The 22,945-nt window shown below is 39.4% G+C and overlaps 1 protein-coding gene across 7 annotated transcripts in view; it reads right to left on the bottom strand.

Moving 5' to 3' along the window:
* Positions 1–22,945, bottom strand: part of JADE1 (jade family PHD finger 1) — a 147,190-nt gene that overhangs the window by 44,823 nt on the left and 79,422 nt on the right. Inside the window, exon 1 of one of the 7 annotated variants that reach the window (XM_019614537.2) lies at positions 7,403–7,421. The exons of the other annotated variants lie outside the window; for them this stretch is intronic. The gene's annotated coding sequence lies outside the window, so the exon portion shown is untranslated. Of the gene's footprint in view, positions 1–7,402; positions 7,422–22,945 lie in introns of those variants that run through there. 7 annotated transcript variants of the gene reach the window in all.

The raw sequence follows: 22,945 nt of genomic DNA, 5'->3' as shown, positions 1-22,945 counted from the left end.
CTGGCCGCTCCGCTCGCCCGGTGCGTGTCGGGCGGGCTCAGCGCTGGGCTTGTGACGCGGTACGGTGTTCCCCGCGGACCGTGCAGTTTTGTGGTTTGCAGGCAAAGAAACTGAGGCACGCGGGAGTTTAGTAACGCACGTCCATAGCGAACAACGGCCAGGGCACGAATAAGGCGGCACCTGCAGCTCCCTCACTGCTGGCCCCCCAGAAGAGCCAGCGCCACGTCTTTCTAGCAGGATGGGAAACGATCATAAATTGGTACCAAATTCCACACCAAACTTTCCATAACCAAGAAGAATATTTGAATGCAGATTTTCTATTTTTGCATACTGAAACTTTACCTCACACCATGCACCTGTGCTCCCTGCATGGGGAGAAGGGACTGCCTCCCTGCTGAGCAGAACTACAGAGCAGAGCACAGTGAGCACAGCATTTGTGTGCAGCCACCTCTGCCTGCCCAGTAATCAGTCTGGGTCCAACAGAGGAGTTCAGGTGTTAAAGTTTGCAAAGATGTGTAACAGCTGCCCGGCCCCCACCAGGCTCCCATTCCTACACATCCTAAAAAGCTGGAGATTACAAGAAAAGTCTTCACTCCTAATATATTTTTTCACTGTGACAGTAAAACAATTACATGTTTTTTTCATAGAACACCTTGAAGGATCTTCAGATTTTGAAGCCTAAACTAAGACTTTGATTCTCCATGTTCTTATCCGCATGAATACTTTTAAATCAATATAAACGGGGAATTCTCTCTGTTCTCTCACTCTTGGGACCCAGAGCAGTGAAGGCACAGAAGGGAGCAACTCCACAGGCATCCTGTGTATTTGCAAGGCTCAGGGCCTCAGCTTTTCCCACCCCTGGTGCTTGCCAGTACCACACACACTGGATCTTGTTGTCTGCTCCCTTATTGCCAGGGTGACATTTTTATTACCCATCATCTTTTCCCTGAGATTCCAGAAACCTTCCTCCAGTGCTGATGTCCAATGCTGCTAAAGCAGACAGAGAGCACAGACCTCATTGATGTGTATTATCTGAGCAGCACAGACCTGCTGCTGTGCTCCATACAGACCCATGATCAGCGCTTCCTCCTGGGCAGCCCCTGGGGCACTCATGAACTCCTGAGGAGCCTGTAAAAAGTGACTAAGGCAACAACACACCTATCATCACTTGCTATCTGGAGGTTCACACTCTACAGGATGAATATGAGTTCTGTTGGTTCATTTAAGAGGTTCATTTAATGTAAAGAATCATTGGAATTACCAGTTGTGCCACCTCTCTTAATTCTTTCTAGGAAAGTTCAGAGCGGGCTTCTGAGAAAACATAAAATGTGAATGCACTCTGATTACTTCAGCGGAGCAGTAACAGTGTTCCTGTCTCAAACTCCTTGGATTTGAGACAATATTTTTATCATTAATTGGTTTTCCTTTGCATACACAGCCAAGTTTAAGTTACGTGTTGTATTTTAGGAAACATTTTCCTTGGAATCCATGCAAGGCCATGCATGTAGGAACACAACAATAACATGTTCTAGATGATGGGCCATATTTTAGTAAGTAGGGGCTAAATGTGCTTTCTAAAGCTTACCAAACGTGAGCTTTCTGCATTGCAAACACAGGTAGTCTGGGCTTCATGAGAAAGTAAATGTACCCAGGCAAGGAATACCCAATCTTCTGGAGTATTTGTCTTGTCTCTGCATATGGAATCACTGACACCATTCTGAAATAATGTACTCACATGTCCAGAAATACTGGGGAAAAAAAAAAATTACCACGAATACTACAGGTATAAAGTTTGATATCAATATAGCTATGGTGAAACAAGAAAGTATGTGATGGAGCATGCCAGGGTAAGCCATGGGCATCATTAACAGAAGTCAGCTCTCAAAAAAGGGATCTGCGTAGTTCGCGATGAGTTGTTCGCTGCAGAAGCAGCTTTAGCAGCTTAAGATACCATTATGATTCCTGCCTAGGAACATCAGACAGCAGAAGTGACTGTGTGAGTGATCCGCCCTTGCTTCCCAATATAATCAGACCCAGCTCAACCTGCTAGGACAGGTGGACTGCCTATGGTGATAGAGGAGGATGGTAAAAGCAAGCCACGCAGGGCAGAGAAAAATTGTAATTCTGCATTAAACACCTGACCACTGATGAGAAAAATCAAAAAAGGAGAGACAACCACATAGCAGTTTTCTGCTGCCTCTGCTGGCTAAATTTCAAGACAATGGGTAAGAACCTGCTGTACGTAGAATCAGTAGGGATTTTGCCATGGTCAGTAGTGTGAGCAGAATTTCAGCCTTCATCTCTAATAATGAGCTCTACACTTAAAGTATGCACTTTGTTCTAATAAAACGTCACACTTGAAGTAAATCTGTGTCATTCTCAGTCATCTCTATATCGGTACTGAGATTCATTCTAGGAGCATCTGGAGAGTATGCGTCAGGAAAGAACATGCTAACGTGCAGAACTTCTGCAGCCCCTTCTCCAAGTTGTTTTACCGGGCACAATCCATACTAAATTTTATTTATTTATCTATGTTTATATAGTTTAAGTTCTCCCTCTCAACTGTTGCTTCTGAGCAGATGCACAAACCCAAGGAAAGAATATGTGGCTTTTTAGCACTTCTGTGCAGGGTTTGGTGGAAAACATTTGCTGCAGCAGTTTCTGCTACAATATTTCCACTCACTTTTTTCTTTTTTAAAATTTTATAATACCAGCTACTCCTTCTATATTTGGAATCTGTTTCCATTACTCCTTGCAGAGGAGCTGCACAGTTGGGCCAGGCCCTGTTGAGGCCCATTTTGTCCATAGTTGATCTTCTCACACAAGCAGGGGAGAAAAGATTTTAACGTAAGCGCATGTAAATCTCTATGACTTACAGATTGCTTCAGTACAATATTCTTAACTGCTGCAGAAGCCCTTGCACTAACCACTTGCTCATGTAGCTTATGTGCAAACTACGGAGGAATGCGCATGTCACAGTTTTTCGTAATTCAAACACATCATTTATGGCAATATGGCAAATGACCATCACGCAAAGTCATCCACAAAAATTCATTTGTGCTCTGGCTTTTTTTCCTTCTCCATAATTGCAAGAGCTGAATTTTGGTATGCCTGAGCTCAGAAACACCAGGCTCAGGTAGTATGTTACTTCCTTTTACTCTACCGTGACTGCTTGTGGAAGGGAACTGCCGAGTCAGAGGCTGTACACATAAAGATGTGCTTTTTCCTACACTCACAAGCGTCATTCTTATGGTTTTCAGTTCCTCTGTTTTATTCAAATGCAGCTGTTGTGAGAGGCCACTGGCTCGGTATCCCGGTAAGCAGAAGAGTGCCATTAAGGGGCATGGATGGGAAGGAATGAAAAGCAAACCTGCAGAGCTGCACTTTACGTTTAACACGTCATCAAACAGGATATTCGCAACAGGCTACTGTAGTGCCCTCAGTGACAAAACTTGAGAAGCAGAGATTATAATATTTATTTTATGTGTGGGCAAGCTGGGCCACACAGAGGTTAAATCACTTGCACAAGTCACATGTTAAGTCAGCAGTAATACCAAGAATAGAAACCAAAAGTCATGCCTCCCTGTCCAAAGTCTGTAATGATTAAGCTGCATCCTCTCCTTTGGCCTGGATTATAACAGAGTACAAAGTATACCTCTATGACTTTTACAAACAGATATCTTAAAATATTCTAGCAAGCCGAAGACAATCATTGCACAGACATGTGACTTTTCGCATTGCGTAATCATCTTTAAATGAAGTGGGAACAGGCATTGAAAAGTACAGCTACTGAAAGTTGAGTGCTTCCAAATGACTCTAATTGGAAAGTGGAAGCTGACGGAAAACCAGTAGAGCAAGAACCTCGGGGGAACAGCTGTAAGCAGGCAGTTAACTTGCAGGTCTGCGAGCTAAGCAGGATGAAGCTTATGCATCACCTTTAAGGTAAACAGCACAGTTTTGTTCATGATGAGAGAAGTAATTAGCAGCCGAGGTAATGCCCCGAGTACAGGAAGAATGCATTGTGAAAACCTCAGGCAAATGACAGTGCAGTAGCTGCAGATCAAATCTCAGCTAAAACATACACACGTGCCTGCCTGGCAGCTCATCAAGCAACACTACACTGTCTAATCTAAAGGAACTTCAGCTTCAATATTAAACCGTGTTTATGCAGGCAGAAACCATGTAGTGAGAAAGTCCACAGGAGGAGGAATGAAGAGGCTCAAGGTATCAAGGACAAAAGAACCATTACACCTTCTCTCCTCCATCTCTATCAGAAAAAGAAAACAAACAAAAAGGGTGGAGAGGAGTCATGGGACAGCCCGTATCTCAGTGAGCCACATAAACATGCAGCAAGTGGCCCGTGCTGAGTGTTGTTATTGGAGAGAGCTTGTCAGAGTCTATCAGAAATACTCAGTTGAAACAACGACAAACAAACAAACAAACAACACAAACATAAGGAAACCCACAGTACCCTTGACAGGTAGGGAATTATTTCCTTCTTTGCAAATAAACTATGTTAAAGAGATATAGCTGAAAATGGTTGCTGGCAAAGTGCAGAGACAGTGTCATGACTCAGCCCTAACACATTACAATAGTGTAATCCTTCAGCGCTGGTTGAAGCATATACACTACAAAAGGTCAACTCTTGTTAACACTGCATTTGCATATTGGATGTGTCTAAAACCAGAGTTCTGCCTCTGACTCTAGAAAAGCAACATGAGTTGTAGGAGGTGGGAGAGCCTTTGCACACAAAAAGGTTCAGAGCAAGACCTCAAACAGCTTGCACATCTTCTGTGCACGTAACGCAAACACTCAGGAGATAAACAGCCCCTCAGTCATTTCATACCATTCATTCAGTAATTCTGAAGTGATTTTTTTTTTTTTAATTGACAAAGGGGTTTATTGCTTGTTTAGAAGGTAGAGCTTCTTCACTATTGCTCAAAGCTGAGACTACCACAGATGTATTTAACAAAGCACACAGTGAAGATTGAAGAAAACTTAGAAATCAAATCATTCCTCTGGCTACTGTGAACTTTGCTTGACTAAGCAAAAAAACACAGCAAACGAAATAGTCTCTGACCTTCCAGAACAACATTTTTAAAAAGTCTGATCTGCTTATGTGGGCAGATTTTGGCACAGGGTAAACATCGATGTTTGCTCCTCAAATTGCACAAGCCACAAAAAAATCTCTCGCGCTTTTATCCAGGATATGCTTTTCAAGCAGTGCACATTTAGTTTTCTTTGACAACTGGAGGCAGGGTACTTTCTTCCCATGGAAGTGCAAGCACAGGCATGAAGGCAATGCGCCAGCTGTCTGTAACCTGGTATCTGCAGGGGGGAATGCTTACATCCTGCAGCGAGCACAGTGTCCTTATGTAAGGAATAAAGTCACAGCTCTAGCCCACTTGGCTTCTCAAATATTCAGCCAACCACACCAGCATCTCTGCCCTCAGCCAAAGCTAAAGGTGAGCCCACAGTATGTCAAATCTCTTCTGGAGGAGGACCCAGCTACTTAAGAGAGCAAGGTCTTCAGCCACAGCACGAAAAGTGCAAAAGTTTACAGGAGATAAACTCAGGAAAGATGGAAAGAATGCCAGCCCCAGAGCAGTCACATGCCAGAGTACAGCCTGTACTGGCGTGCCGGTGTAGTGCTCTGGATCAATAACATCTGTAACACAGCACATATTGACAGATAGATACACAGAGGGAGCACAGGACTTATTTTCTCTCTCACCCTCCGAGGCTGGAGCTAAAGTGATTATTTCACTGTACCTGTACATGTTTATTTCATACTTTACAAAAAGCTGTTTCTTGTGGGTTCTTTGGGGTCCTCCCACTATTTAAAAGAATTTAAGCACCTTTCATGAGTGCTTTAAAAAATGCTGCAAGTATTGTGCACTCACTAGTACCTGACACATGCTCAGATATTACAGTTAGCTTGTTTGCAGAAGTTTGATTTCAGGGTAGGAAATCAGTGACAGCAAAAAGGTCCCAAACCTCATACAACACGATAAAACCAAGATCAGCAGTCACACAAGCCCTGGCATTTCTTGTGAGCAGAATGAGCAAGTAGTGACAGTGGGGACATCTGCTACATACTGTCCCCAGAGAGGGAGACCAGTAAGCAAGCAAGCGGGTTACCCTTCACAAGGCAATCAGCATAGCTGCTTCTACGGTTTAAATCCATTTAAAATTGCCAAAGATATATTAATACTCTGAATTCTCTCTTTTTTTTTTCTTTCTTTCTTTTCGTGAGAAAACAGCAGACTGCAAGGATCAGGCTACGAGAAGTACACACAGCAATGCTAATACTTCACTATCAGGAACTCTAGAAGCCTAGCTCCAGGAAGACAACACTGATATTTGTCTTTTTTAAAAAATTCTTTCCATATACCTACACTTCGTAAAAAAACACTGAATCCAAAAGCATGAGTTAAATTTCTCTCTTCAGTAACTACCAGAAAGCTAGGATTTTCCCCTGAGCCTACATATTATAGTCACAGAATTATTATATACAGCAATTGCTATTCAAACTTCTTGTTTTCTAATAAACCGATATATCAAATGTAGCACATGGTACTCAAGTTTGAAGATCATCTCAATAAGGAATTAGTTGACAGAAGGTTTAAAAGCTACACGTCACCAAATTGAATCATACTTAGCAAGGTGCTTACTACACTAACGCTGTTTACATTTCATAGCATGGAACAGATAGACTGAGCTGTGAAAATTTCGGTAAGGACCAAGAGCATCAAGCCCCAAAAAACCCACCCAAAATATGCTAGGCTACTGAGACTAGGTTCAAAGGACACTGATGTCCAAGACTAAAAACGTAGTTTGGATATGATTCCTGCTCTGGAATAGTCTAAACCTGTTTAGTACCTCCCCGCATGATTGCAACATTCCTTGAAGATTTGCAGCTCTCATTTTTTGGCACAATCTGAACTGCTTCAGTCTGTGTAACAAGGTCACCAATAGAGCCAGAAGTGAAGGGCTTGGGTTACCTACTGGTGAGATGCTTCCACTTTTTCCAAGCCAAATTTCACAACACCGTGCTGTGGAGCCAAATGGCCTGCTTGTTCTTGTCCAGCTTCGTTACTTCTACAGGCTTTGGTGCACAGACAGCCCAAGTTTTGGACTAAATCATTACATATCATATCTTTGTACTTAGTTATTTTGTTATTTTGTTCTGACTAGACTACCTTTTCTTTTTTTTTTAAAGCTGCAAGAAAAAAGATAATGTTTGACTCTTTTCATAAAAAGCAAACAAATCACTAACATGTTAGGTCTGAGACTTGGAAGAGGACTATTGTTAGATGCATTACAGACATAGGACATCAAAGATATCTTAATTTTTTCACATTTTTAACCTCTATTAATATTATCACATTGTTCAACTTACGCTTTCTTATTGAAAAATCTGTTTGACGTGCAGAATTCCTGGTTTTTGTAGTTCTCAATATATCATGGCTTGCAAAACCAAAAAAATAGTAAACTGTTTCTAAGAGGTGAAACTCATAGGTGCATTACAGTTACAAGAAGCCACATGCATTTCCTCAGGAAAAAACTTCTGCAAGAAACAAGTGACGTTGCTTTTTTTTTTTCTTTCCTTTGCACTAAGATTATGTCACGTTATCTCTTGTGTACAGATGACACTAATAACTGCGTTGCCTGGACTTCAAGCTAAGTTATCGGTTTCCTTTAAGTAGCTTGAGGGAATAAAAACAGCTGCACAGGGAAGTAGGAAGGCCTCGTCTTGAGTCTATTTTTAACATTTCTTCAGTTTAGGCTCTACTTCTTGTTCTACAGGTTGTCACATACAAAAATGTATCATTTATGTAAACAGACATGCATGTGTAGCTTACACAAACTGCACGGAGTGTGGTATGTAAGCCTAGCTCCTGCAGACATGAAAACTGTTCCTGTTGTTCAGCCCAAACTTTTCAAATGGCCTCCAGTCTTTATAAGCCCATTCTTCCTCTCTGTTGAAAAGACATATTTTAACCCTGAAGTCACTTGTCCTCAGGAGTAGAGTTCTGTTTTCCAATGATATCACACAAAAGTGTGCATACCCAAATGTTTGTAAATCAAGTACTTAAAAGGACACCTAAGCTTTAATACCTCAACTTCCATAAAACACATTGTTCTTAAAAATTTGTATCATACAGTTGCTGTATAGTCTGCTGATAGAGAAAAATCAGGTAATGCGTTTTCAACAAAACAAAAAAACAGAAAACCAACAACAAAACACTCAAAGAAAGAATTCATAGAATTATAGAATGGTTTGGGCTGGAAGGGACCTATAAAACCATCCAGTTCCAACCCCCTATAGACAAGGACACCTCCTACAGACCAGATTGCTCACAGCCCCATCCAGCCTGGCCTTGAATGCTTCCAGCGAGGGGCATCCGCAACCTCACTGGGCAATCTGTTCCAGTGTCTCACCACTCCACAGTAAAGACTTTCTTCCTGGTATCTAGTCTAAATCTAACCTCTTCCAGTTTAAAACTATTTCTCCTTATCCTGCCACTCCCCACCCTCTTAGAAAAAAGTCTCTCCCCCGCTTTCCTGCAGGCTCCCTTCAGGTACTGGAAGGCCCATATATGGTCCCACCAGAGCCTTCTCTTCTTGAGGCTCAAGAGCCCCAGCAATCTTAGCCTGTCCTCATATGGGATGTGCTTCAGTCCTCTGATCATCTTTGTGGCCCTTCTCTGGATCCACTCCAACAGCTTGATTTCCTTCTTATGCTGCTGGCTCCAGAACTGGACGCAGTGCTCCAGGTAGTCTCACAAAAGCAGAGTAGAGGGGCAGGATCACCTCCCTTGACCTGCTTGTCACACTTCTCTTGATGCAGCCCAGGATACTGTTGGCCTTATGGGCTGCAAGCATACATTTCCGGCTCATACTGAATGTTTCATCAACCAACACCCCTAAATCCTTCTCCTCAGGGCTGCTCTAAAGCCATTCTCCACCCAACCTGTATCTGTGCTTGGCATTGTCCTGACCCAGGTGCAGGACCTTGCACTTGGCCTTGCTGAACTTCATGAGATCGTCATGGACCACCCCTCAGGCCTGTCCAGGTCCCTCTGGATGGCATCCCTTCCCTTTCTCATGTCAGCTGCACCATTCAGCTTGGTGTCATCTGCAAACTTGCTGAAAGTGCACTTGATCCCACTGTCCATGTTGCTTACAAAGATGTCAAATAACACCAGTCCCAGCACCAACCCTTTTAAGTTCTGTTAAATCTCAGGTTGTAGAATGCCGTATACCACTGAAACAACTGCTGATATTTCATCTGAATTGCCCCTGCCTGCACAGCAACTCTGAAGTTAAAGGAAAAACCACCCATACCACAGGACTCTGACCCACTGGGACTCAGCAAGACATTCTAATCCTATTCTCAGTCAGAATTTCATAGCTAAACACAGGGAATACCAAGAGCATTCTAAGATTTCTGCAGCAAAATTGAATGGCTTCCTTTTTACAAGTAAAATTTGATGAGTTCCACAAGTAACTGCTGAGGCATTTAGAGATTGTCAGTCCCACAGAGAAAGCACTACGAGATTGTTTATCACTTGACTTACATAGAAGCGGAACAAGGTACATCTTACTACTGAATCTACAAACACAGTTCTGTCACTTAGTTGTTGTTTAATTACATATATTACACAAATTAAATCAGAAGATGCAGTGAGTACTCCAGGAACAACCAACAGCTACATCACCGACAGTTTGCTTCTTTTCCATTCAAGCATGTCTGCTCAAATTTCTTTTTCTATTGGTGACAAAGAGAATTATAACAGGATGAAAGCTGTGATCTCAGAGGAAATCCAAACATACTTCAATTACACTGAGATCAGGGAGATAACTTGAAGAACTTTGTAAACATGTTCCTGAGAGAAAAGCAGCCCAAACAGAACAGCCCAATTCAGCTTTTCGTTGTCACAGAACCACACACTTTTTGATATCAGTTCATAGACAGGGAAAAAGCACAGGTAGAGTTGCAAGTTTATTCTCAACCTCCATATATGGAATCTTCTAGAAAATAATGATTTATAAAACCTAACATTTAAACAGTTATGTTTTAACATATTAGATCAACACCGACAACTAGTATTTAGTCATTTGCTATTTTTAAATAAAATGTTGTTTGATGCAAGTAGATGTTTGGATAAAGCTGTTCTACTAATGTATTTTCCTCTTCTCTTGTGTAAAATAATAAAAAATCAGCACGCGGATATCTTGTAAGTGGTTAAAAAATAAGACGTTATTTTTGCTTAAAACAGTATGGTGTCCAATGGTTTCAGTACTATATCCACAGGCACTGTTTGATATAGATTTAGCTCCAAAGACATCAACTGGGCTATTCTCATACATAAAATTAGATACACGTCTTCGTCAGACTGGGTTTATTTGACTGAGGCAGTTAAAAATTCCCTGTTTTTTGTTTGTTTTCTTTTTGAAGGAAAGAAATGTACCAATGATTTCTATTTTCAAGTTTAGCAAATTGTTCTCTTTTTCTTACTGTTCCTTAAGACATGTTCAGTTCTTATTCAATGCTATCCCTATTGTGTGTGCATGTATCTTCTCATTCTCACAAGCAACAGGAAATATATATGAAGTCATCTCCACAGTCATTATATGTAAAACACATACTCATTTTTTGTTCTTTAAAAACAAAATACAGGCATACATAGAGAATGCAAAATCATATTGTAGTAATTTCTGACATTCGTGGAGCTCTATTTGAATTTTGAAAGAAAATTTTCCCATTCATTTTTTTCTGTATCATAAGAATAGAAAACATTTGAGCATCATGTCTTGCTCTCTTACACAAAACAAACAAACAGAATACCTTCTGTACAAACATAAAGGGCTATTCAAAAGCTATTTTGTAGTCAATGATAAACCACGAAGTGTCCCTTAGAGTATGTGCAGAATGATCCAGAGTTTGGCATGTCCTCATTTCCTGACATCTTTCCTTTTTTCATCTGTATAAGAAATGCTGACGGCTGCATTTCACATGGAGACACAACCTTATTCTTTAGTGCTTTAGGTGCCAGACTTGGAAATGAATAATTATTCTGTTCCAGTATTACAGTAGCAGTTCTGAAAGGAAAAGACACGAAATATAAAAGTAGAATGTTAATGCCTCTGTCTTTTTTATCCCAATTGTGCAACATAATTATTAAAATCTTCTTTCTACGTGCCATGAAATGTTAAATTTGCTCCATGATACAAGGTCAAAAGTACTTCTTTCCATACTCATTGGTGCCAGCCTTCATAATTTGAATTAAATACCAAATGAATTGAACAACTTGCATTACATGTGACTAAAAGGAAAAGGGAACGGATGTTAGTGGCCAGAACATTTCAACTCTTTCATCCGTGTCCCCCAGACCCTTTTAGTATTTTTACTTCGATGTCTAAATCTGCGTCATGATTACACTGAACAGACTGCTCTTCAATTAATAGAAAGTTATTAGATAAGCAGATAGAAGATAAACTAAATAATTCAACTGTTATAGCACACAGAAATATAAAGCTCCAACTACCTAAAGAAAGAAAATAACTTACTTCAAAGTATACCAGCTATACAAATTTGCCAGGAAAAGGCACTAGCTTGAACCCAAAATCTGATGGGCCATCCCTTCCTATAATAGCTAGCTAAAGCACAGCAGCATTCCACTAACATGTTTGTAATCTACATGGTTAAAGTATACAGCACTTGTCAAAGCATCTCTGTACTAGAAATCACAGGCTAGACCTGGCTGCCAAGACAGTAATGATGCATTCCACCAAAGGCCACTCTGCTTCAGACGATGTACAGTTACTTCATCAAAATTCTCTTCCATTTATTGAGGAAAATCTGTCTTATGCATTTAAATGAATGAAAAGACATGTCCTCTTTCTTCTTCTTTTCCTGTTCCTCTTGGATATGCCTTTATGTTATTTCCATTACTAGCAGCTGATCTTCCCAGCAGCTGCGAATAAGAGACAGGAATCACTTGGACTTTACTGGTCCTGCAGAAGCATCACATTGGTGATCTCCTGGTTATGACATGCAGCATTGTTAGTTGACCAAGAGCACTCTCTTGCTGAAGGATTTTTTTTTTTCTTTTCTTTTTTTTTTTTTTGGCCAGAGAGTCTTGCTGGGTTTTGGAGTGTGAGTATCCTGTGACTCAATGAGATTTGGACTTCACCAGTCAGCTCCATGTTATAAACACACTGCAGTCTGAAACAGCTGTCCAGACATTCATCAAGCTGTTGGGATTCAGCCCTCCATATTTGGTCTTCATGACTTTAGGCTTGCTTGGTTTGGACGGGCTTAAGTATTCTCTCTTTCTTTGGCATCCTTGATACATTTCCAGAATGCTATCTCTCTCTGTCACTATTCCATGAGACTTTCTGGTCCAATTGCTGTTCTGAATCAACGACAACTAACCCTGTGACTCAGGACGCTTAGATTTTCAGCTCATTTCTTCTGTGGCACATGGCTACTGAAGCAAAATAATTTTTAACCCTGTGTGCAGCTTAATACCCATAAATCACCATTTTAAGGAAGCACAAGCACTTTATAGCTTTAGCTTTAAAAAAGTCTCATACACTAAATACACCCAGGTCACACCCACCTGACTCTCTAAATAGTGTATCCTCCAAGACTTAATCCTTAAGATCTCTAGCATACAGATCTCCCTGTTTTACACAGGGCTTCTCTGAAACAGAAAGCCACCAAATATCAGATTTTCCTCAATTTTCAGTTACTATATGGATTCTCTCCATTAAAATTCTTTCGATATTTGTCTAGTAGAAGTTGTATAAGTCGAGATTCCATTTTGTGGTATTCCACAGGTACGTGTAGAAGTTTCTTCCTCTGCTAGGCAGACTTACACTTGCTCACTTAGCAGAATGGATTTTCTTTCCTTGTCATCACTTCAACCATGTTGAAGAGTTCGCTAATTCAAGTGTTAATGCATTATAATAGGCCAAGCACCTAACACACAGCAATCAATACAGAGGCTGCTGCAGCTCTTCTTCCACTCCCAGGAATCATTTCTGTAGGAAAAGCCATACACTGATCTCAGGTAACAAGCTATATAGGAACAAACTATCAAACAAGACCTCTGGAACATGTAGAAGTAACACAAAACTGGCTTCACACTTTGCATCATTAAAGCTGATGTTCCTCTGGGTGCATTTTCTCAGTTATTGTGCACTTTGCAATCATCAGAAGAGAATTCAGAGAGTAAATAGATTTTACTGATTTATCAGCGAAGAGCATTTCCAAGTCTTAAGCCTCAGTAAATGCTGAGTATTATACATAAGAACTACTTCCACCGTAAAGGCAATCTGCAGAATCTGCAGAGAGAAAGAAGCATATTATTTGTTTCATTGACTTCAGTATGAAGCATTGAGAAAAATTATGTTGACAATTCTTCAAAAGCACCCTTGCCATTTTTGGAGTGGTAGCAGTTTCGCTACTCATATCCTAGTAGTTCAGAAGAAAAGCTACTATATGAAAACAAATAGCAAATACTTTGAAACAAGATAACTTTTCTATGGGATTCTGTAAAGTCAGCAAGTGAAATTCAGTCTGCAAGTTCAGGTCCATGAAAGTTGCTATCACTGCTCATCCTGTACTTCAGAGATGTGTTCCCTCATACAGCTCGAGCCCCTCCTATTTAATTTAGTGATCAAATTATCTACTAGTCTTTTAACCTCTGGAAAAAATAGCTATGAAAGAACTGAGTTCTATTTCATTCCTGTCAACATCAACAGAATTCCCTATTAAAATTCTGTCATACATATCTGATAACAACAGAATTAAAGAGGTAATGTGAAGTATATGCTTTAAAAACTAAGATATCAAACTGCTATGCTGAATACTTTTATTTTGCAGTACGGTTTATTACTGACAATAAAGTCTAAACTGCATTTGTAGGCTGTCATTTATTAAAAAACTGTTCTGTTGAAAACAGCACCAAAGTGCTAAATATTTAAAACTATTTTTAGGATTCACACCTTGCTTAAAATAATCTTACAGAGTTTGATGAGAATACAGCACAATTTTGGCTGTAGTTTTGTTAGCAAGTTACGCAGAAGAATCAGGGAAAGTCTGTTGAGAAAAACAGATGTTTAGCATGGGTGTTTTGCTCCTAGCAAACTACAGGTATTTCTGGAAGGAAAGGAAAATACTTTAAACGAGACCCTGCTCGCCATTTGCAGCTACAATGCTTTAAATATGCTCCTGTATCATGCCTTTACTTTTTGTTTACTCTAAAAGGAACTCAATTTTTCTTCTCACAGACAATTCAACACCAACACAATCTAAAGTGAGGCAAGGAAGGAAAGATTCACGTCAACAAGGCATTCCCTCTCTGAACTAACACATTAACATATATGCACCCTGTGATGATCAGCAGAAATTGTTGAGGAAGAAGCCAATTAATACAAAGGAAAAGGATAGAGAAACCACGTTTTCCATAAGGGTTCCGTTCTTAAATACTTTCTATGATTTAATAATCTATTTCAGGTATGTTACAGAGCTATTTAACTTTGGAGTAGTTATTTAAAAAAGGCAAACAGGTTGCAGCCCAGATATCTGTTCAGCACTGAAGTGTGTTAAGGAAACTTTAACAGAGCTGTGGTAGAAAAAGATAAAATAGAAGAAAAAGTTGCACTGCACAGACACTTTCTCTTTGAAAGAAAATCATTTATCTGCAGTAATATGAACACAGATGTTTTCAAGTAAAGATATAAAAGACAGACGCAGGAGATGAAGTGAACTTCATACCAGTATATGAGTCTACACTATCTCAAGAAGTATAAGAATCAGTTTCTGCTCTTTGTTTCACGTATGCACCATCACTACTAAAGCACCAAGAGTTTCTTTAAGTTGCAATTTCATTCACTGCATTATGTCTAGGGAATATATCCTGCGAGTCTGAATGTTCTGCATTCATCTCTATAAAAAACAAGGCATGCAATAAATCAGTTTAATTAAGCAGGAATTCTGACATATCTAACCATTGCCATCTCTTCTCTTTAAAGCCAATCTAAAACTTCCTATCTGGGGCCCAGGAGTTCAGATTTCTGTGGTCTGAGGCAGAGTTCTGCAAAGCACAAGTGTCACTCTGCTCAAGTTCACAGAAAAACACAGAGACCTGCTACTATTTTGCATTCACAGTCAATTGAGCAAAATCTGAACTGCAGGGGTTGTTTGTTAACAACTAGTGATTTATATTTGTACAGAGAATAAAAAAAGACTTGTTATTTCCTTATTCCCAGGAATTCTGAGTACTTAAATATCCCTCAAATTAATTTGGTTTTCTTGGAAGCCTATTCTCTTTGTAACAGGCAAGTTTCCCCTACTCATCTCTCCAGATAGCCGAGTTTCAGCCTGTAGAGATGCTCTTCCTTCTTCCAGGCTTTGTATAGACATTTTTATTTAGATTTCTTTCTATGTTACTTGGTCCTCTGACATACTCACGGTTTTCTTTCTCGTGGCTGACAACCCAGACACCCATGTCAGCTCTTTCAGGTGAGTTTTTCCTTTCATTTCTCAGTTCCATACATAAACCTCCAAAACCAGCAGGGTGAGACAGACACATTCCCATAGCGCTGCCTAAGCAACTATAGAGCCACATGGAAAGGTAGTGGGATTTAATGGCATTGTTTATCTTTCTCAGTATTTTGTCAACTATAGCTTTTGGTTTAAAATTTGCTTATGTGACTAAAGGAAAACTGATAGCCACAAAACATATTGCTTGCTCGTGTCATCTTAACACAGATCAGTGTTGCAACCAGAGTATCAGCACGCACAGTCTCACTGGCAACTCCTGAAGAGGCAGGTTTTCAAAGTTCACCTCTTGCTTGCTGGAGAGAGCTAGATTCTCCAGACTAATGCTTCTTGCTGCTTGTAAATGTCACCATGGTATCTCATTACCACAACTAGTTTAAAAAAGTCTGACATTTAAAAGATACCAACTTAGAAATCGCCTGCCAACTACACACCACCACTGATAAAGCATGGACTTGCAAATAAAAACTATCAATTCAGACAACTTTCCTTCAGCACTTGAGGTTTTCCCAAGGGCATTCTCCATGCAAATAATGACACTGCCCCATTCTAGTTACCCTATGAACATTAACAAGATTACAGCCTTAGAGAGCATGGCTCATGGCCAATACTGAATCAGCTAAGTGGGATGGTTAGTAACAAGCCATATAACAGGTCATTAGCAGTGCCTTCCAAACCAACCCATGGAATGAAAACTAAGATTGTTTCCCATCTTTAAGCACCACATACCAATATAAATGACATACCCCAACATCTGAGGAGTTGCTTGATTGAGAAAACTGTTCTGAAGTGTCACAAAGGCTTTTATTAAAACGTGGAGTACCAGTAATAAGTTAAAACAGACTTCTTTAATTGCATTTAGCTGTAGAAACAGGGTGATGCATTTCACAACAAAAAAAAAAGTTACAGACTAAAGGGAACAAAAGACTGAGGACAAGCACCTTCACTTTTACGTTATGTTACATTGAGAAGTAACAGCCAAAACGAGCTATCAACACATCTGAAGGGGATGCTGAAACTCCTTAAATCTCCATTGTATTTTTTTTTTTGGGGGGGGGGGGGGGAGGGGAAGGCACTATGGATCAGTGCCTGGCCTGTGGACAAAACATCCTCACAAAACCTAGTGTTTAAAACATTCTGAAGTTAAGTTATCCTCCAGGGTTTCATGTCTTAAACTACAGGTCTCTCCAATAAATACTGCACTGTCTTCTCATTGCTCACACATATTTCAGCACTCGCATTAGCATCACACACGAATGACTCTACGTACAAAGTGTCTATTCATAACATTACCTAGCACAGTTTTGGCACATGCTGTCCAAAATCACCTCCCCAGTCTGTACTGGGACAACAAGGTCTTTAAGAAAGCATGGGGAGGAAGTGCTGGGGAAGAGACTCAATCCTGCAGTTGCAGGTAAACACTGCAAGGACATTTTAAGTGAAAAAATACCGATGTTCCTACACCTGCTTTTTCTCTAAGAAAACAAGACAATGTCTTCTGGGGAGTTCTCACTGCCATAATTGCTTCTTCCTTCATCCAGTGACAGCATCCTAATTATATGAGGTCAGGCTGATTGAGGTGATTGTCCTCCAGATATTGAACATCCCACAACAAATTTTTTCATTTGTAGTGATGCAGTTCAAGTCCATCACTATATTAGACCCACGTTCTCTTCATTCTGGCACAACATTTCAGTTAGTCACATGCCAGAAAACATCTGCAAGGAGTGAAGTCTGACAGTCTCTGCCTGTTACTAATTAGTAGCTAATCAGATTGCAGTGGTAAAACTGTCAGTCATGGTCTGTGAAGCTTCGTTGCTTTATAACATTGAGATATTGATGAAAACATCAGAAATATTTGATCCCCACAGATTCCCAAACTGGTAGAGGAACAGTCAATGAGATACACACCACCATGCATGGCTCATTCAGTTGTGAAGGCATTTATTGCAAGGGCTATCGCTGTTGTCAAATGCAGGCCCTGACACGCCATCAAAACCAGTTCAGGAGAGTTAAGTACAGTGCATTAGGGTTTTTAGTTATTAATATTAACTTCTCATTCTTAGAGTCACATTGAAGGATACATATCAGACACTGTGTAGACTGGAAAACTCACTGCCTGTGCAGTATTTTAGACATAACTGGAGACTATTCCGTCTTCTGGAAAATAATATCTATCTTCAGCTCCATTACAAAAACAAATCAGTCAATTAGTCACTGCAAGACCTAACGACTGTGAAGTCTAACCTACATCTTCAGTTCTGTGGTGTTAAACTAGGAAAGGTCATGTGCAATGTTGGACCTACATACTCATACCACACACACATCTACATGAATGCTCTAAAGATTTCCAAGAGCACAGAGTTCTATACGAAGAGCAAAGAGGGGGCATCCCAAAACAATTTCCCTGCCAGGCATAAATCTTTCCATAGCCACATCATCGGCCACAGTTCTTGTGCAAGGCTCAGCTGAAAAAGCCTTTAACTGAAAAGCAGTCCTGATCTTCTCATGGATTTAGGAGCCTCTGCAAAATGCAGTAAGTGAGCTGCAATTCAGCAGCTAACAATACACAAAAATTCTTTTTCTGAATAGAACAGAAAACATCATAAATTTCAGAATTCTTGAGATACTTTAACTGCATCCAAGGTCATTTCTACCTAATGTTGGTCTCACAGGGAAGTTCTTTAACTAGTTTGCAGTCACTATAGTTTGGAGTCACTCCTACTTTGTATCCCCTTAAATCACTGTATTCATGCAGTTAATTAGTAGTAGATGGTTAGCCTGGAAGCCTAGTATCATCATCACATCAGGATCTAATGTAATTTAGATAATCAAAACAGATCAGGCTAATTATTTTTTTGGTCTAGGATTGAAGCATGCATTCTCTCAAATACGGTAAGCTACTTACTACAACTATCATAACATTCAAACCAGTATATTCAAAGTTTTGTTGAAAGTCAAAGAAAAAGAGAACCAAGTTATAATATCCTTTTCCAAGAAGTAATTTTAAATACATCTTCTCTACTGTTCTAAGCAAGTCCCAGGAATTTTGTGGGAAGACTGAAGAATCAATGAAACAAAGCTCTTAGTCCTTCTGGACTCTCCTTCTGCTAACCCACTCTTAACTTAGGATCAATACATTTCTCTGCAAATACACTGCTTCCAGCACTGCCTGGAACTTTATTATTATTAGGGTACATGCCCATTCACTCACATCATGTTCCTAATCTGTTTGCCTTCCTTGTTGAATAACTTCCCTTTAAAAGAAAGATTTAGATTTGCAATTTATAAATATGAAGATTCCATCTGGGAGAACACAGTTTATATTTTGTCCTAAAATATTTCACTTCTATTCAGCTCCCTTTACAAAAATGCTTTGTTTGCCACGTAGGAAAACATGATACTGTAAGAGATGATATCTACATACACACTTAGGCAAGCCTGTATCATTTACAAATATCATCAGCAGGGGTTTTCTTCCTATGATGAGTTTACTATAAGAGCTCTAATCAAAGAGAAGGTTTTGTTCATCTTGCAGCCTCCCAAACTTTTGGAGTGAAGCACCACATATTCTGTAGTTCTTGCTTTTTCTTTAACAATGGTTTTCATCAATGAGTCCTGAAATTTAAAATAGAGAGGAAAGAACGGAGTGAGAAAAAAAAAATCTACACAGCAATTCTAGTTTTTGAAATCCTACCTATTTAATATTAGAGTCAGTTCAAATACTGTGAGCCATCTGGAACATTGCAGCTGTCTTAACTGTCAGAATTGGGTTTCTTTTGTTTATTCACTAGTAGAAACAGTTTCTAGTCTACAGAGGGTCTTTAGTCTTATCTCAGAACAAACCAGATAGTCAGCCATGAAGAGATGAGTACAATGAGCCCCATCCTTAAATACCTCATAGAAACAGCTTGTTTCCCTGGGGATTTCAGAGTAAGCAGTTTATCTATCACAGGTGGACAAAGCCTAAATTGTTATTGCTGGCATCACAACTGTTTTTTCCTCTTTCTTTTATTTTTCTGCACAGGCAAAGCCCAGTACTTGGAAATGTGTAATTTCTAATAAGTTTTCTGAATAAAGTAGACTCCGTACAGAAAGAATATACATATATGTTTCAACATAAAAACGTGTGATATAACCAAGGACTTCTGTTTTAGCTCTCAAGAAGCAACTAAAACTGTATGCTAATGCTACACATGATGTAAATATCTACGTGTTATGGGTGTGGTACCTCTGTTACTCCAATTGAAATCAAAAGATTAAAACCCACGGCTCATAAACTTAATACTTGTTCTATTTTTAGAGAAGCACAGAAGAAATCTCCCTAAAGATAGCATCAACTCACAAAAAAAATCCACCACAATCAGTACCCTTAGCCAACTACAAATTAAGCTGCTTTTTTTTTTTTCTTTTTCCCCTTTAAACACAAAGCAAGTTGAAAACTATTTGACTGAGACAAGCCTAAGCTGATCCAGTGTGTCCTTGTGCTCACAATGTAGCTAGCAGCTACCAGCATCCCCAAGGCCAAGTTTGAGCCCAGAGCAAATCTGTCTCAGCACTAGAAATCATGTCATTTAACACAGGTGTATGCTCTTACCATAGTTTGTTTATAAAGCAATAAAATAAGATGCTCTTGCCTAATCTACCTAAACTGTGAAGAGCAAATACATCTGCTTTAGACATGGACTTGGTTGTCAGGCTACTTTAGCATCTTTATCTCCCTCTTCTTTTTTGAGGCTATAGAAGCGTTGCTTTTGCCTTACTTTCACATTGTGATAAACTTTTGCTAGGAAGATAGGCAAAAAGGACTACAGAAAGCCCCACATCAGAATCATTTTTTCCCTTTTTCCTCCACTCCTGTCCAGTAACAACCATATAGTAAAATTGGTACAGTCATTTCCTTTTCTCTTTAGTCCTCAACTTTAAATAAAAAAAAAAAGAAAAAAAGAAAGAAAAAGTTAGTAGATCTAACAAACTCTAATGTTCTATTGAATTATAAGCTTCCATTCACAGGACAGAAGAGAAGCAAGTCCAGTGGATTTTTGCCAAAAACCAGAAAGAAGTTATGGTTACAACCTTATCAGCATTTTTCTTTGTCACTAAATTAGCAGAGTCTATATCCTGCAGTTCTTTGTGATGGCTTCTCCTATCCTGATGAACTACTGTATTTTCAATTCACAAGCCATCTACAGATCAAGATAGCACCAGCATCCCCAAATCACATACTTGATCACTTCTTGGACCTCATCTTTTCACGGCATTTTGAAAGCTTACTTTTATGTAATGAAATTATTAAAGCATTATGGTAAATAGCTTTAAAGTATTTGAAGCAACTGTGTGTATACAAGAAACAACTCAACAAATAAATACTTTATACCAGACTGCCAGCAGCTGAGCACTCAGGATGAAATACCACTATAAGGAGGCAGATGTGCTCTTCGCTTTGGCTCCTCACTTTGGAGACTTGGTCTCCCCATCTCATACAAACAAGTTATAGTTTATCAACTTTCAGGACACACTAACAAGGCCATTTGTTTCATCTTGCTGTGAGAGGATTGGAAAGACCTGGAAAGAAATTGTAGAATTGGCTCCATTCTCAGTACAACATTAGTGATGTGTACGTTAATAATAGGAAATCGAAGGGAGAAGAATCTCCAGAGAATTCTATGTTACACACTGTTCTGACACACAATTCCCAACATATGTTGGAAACGAAGCCAGATATTTAATTTCTAAACGTTTAGTTGTAAATAAATAAATCCATGTAGGTGCCTAAATAAAGATTATCTTAATTTCAGAGGTACACAGCACATTTAAAAACAAAACAACAACCAAAAGCACATTAGCCTAGCTGTCATCCACATAGAACATACATATATCCATGATAGTGCATGTGTATGGGCACACTATTTTGGATTTGACCAGATAGGAAGATAAAACGGTATCAGAAGTTAGACTAATTCAGAACGTATGCTCAATTTAAGAGAATCAGAGGTCAGCGTTGGACTATGCTGTTTTCCAGTTCTCCATCATTTTTAAGAGTGGCAACTGACAGTTTCATTATTTCAGTTGCATTGGACATCTTTTTATCTACTAGGTGCTGAACATGAATGAAATTGACCAAAAGAGGGAAGAAGGAAGGTGAAGCAAGACATTCTTCTGAAAAGCATTTCTCTATAACTGTCTGAACATGAGAAATTTTGAAAGCAGTATCCATGCAGTGAAAATTTCAGCTACTGTTCTAGCTCTACGTAGACAGAACCCTAAACATTTTAGTGGGAATCTAAAACAGAACGGAAAGAATTTGTAACTGTACCATTATTCAAAGTGTGCATAGGAGACAAGCAGTGACAAAACAGCAACTTGAGCAGTTTACAGTGGAAGGGGGTGAAGCTAAGTAAAGGGAAAGCAGCAGGCAATCTAACATACAACTTGGAATCACAGGCAATTTAACACGAGATCACTGTATCACAATAAATTAAAAAAATGCAACGAAGTAAGATTTCAAAGCAACTGCGCTGACGAGAACTCAAGGAAAGTGAAAATGCAAGAAAGAAAGCTATAAAGCTATGTGATTAACAGCAAAATAAATTTTGTTTTTGAAATGAAAGATTGAGAAACTAAATTGTATACATGAATTTTGTTTTCCTGTGACCTTGGGGCTCATTATTTTGAATATGCTTATTAGCTGGCACAGAGTTGAGGAAATCATGCACGTATTATGCTCTAGAGAAAGAACAGAATGAGTGATAATTGCTGCAAACTTTCATCATGGATGAAGGTACAATAAAGACCTTCCCTCAAGGAGGCACATCAGTGAGCATCAGGATAAAAGGTGTGGTAGTAAGATAGCAGAGAAAGACTCTAGTTCTGTCTAGGAAAAAAAAAAACCAACACTGAAAACCATTTGCAAATTCTTGCAGTGGGAAGTCCTTCTTCAGATAAATCAGAAAATCAAAATCTCATTTTACAAAACCATTTCTCCAGTGGCCATCTGCTGATTAAGACTTCTGCTGAAATTTGTCACAGCTATCACAACAGTATCAAAATTGGTGTTCAGGAGATGATGGCTGAACTTATTGAGCAACCACCAGCAAAGAGCTTTTTACTGACAGCAGATAAGTTTATTTTCTCCAAACTGCATATTTTATAACCTGCTCATACAGCAGCTCATCCATACAGACGTCCGTTCATTTTAAATCCACATGCTGTTTTAGCTGCCTTTATGTTGATAGCCTGTGTCTGCAATAAAGTGCTGAATTGGATCTTCAGGATAAAAAAGGGTAAAATTACACAAGCTTACACTATTCTGAAATTAAAAGTATAGAAAGCTGTTTGCCTTTCTACTTGGTCAAATGCTCTTCA

The sequence above is a fragment of the Meleagris gallopavo genome, chromosome 4 (assembly GCF_000146605.3).
Source record: "Meleagris gallopavo isolate NT-WF06-2002-E0010 breed Aviagen turkey brand Nicholas breeding stock chromosome 4, Turkey_5.1, whole genome shotgun sequence".
Taxonomy (NCBI): Eukaryota; Metazoa; Chordata; class Aves; order Galliformes; family Phasianidae; genus Meleagris; species Meleagris gallopavo.
Note: the sequence above shows the minus strand (reverse complement) of the source record. Positions and strands in the feature narration are given on the sequence as shown.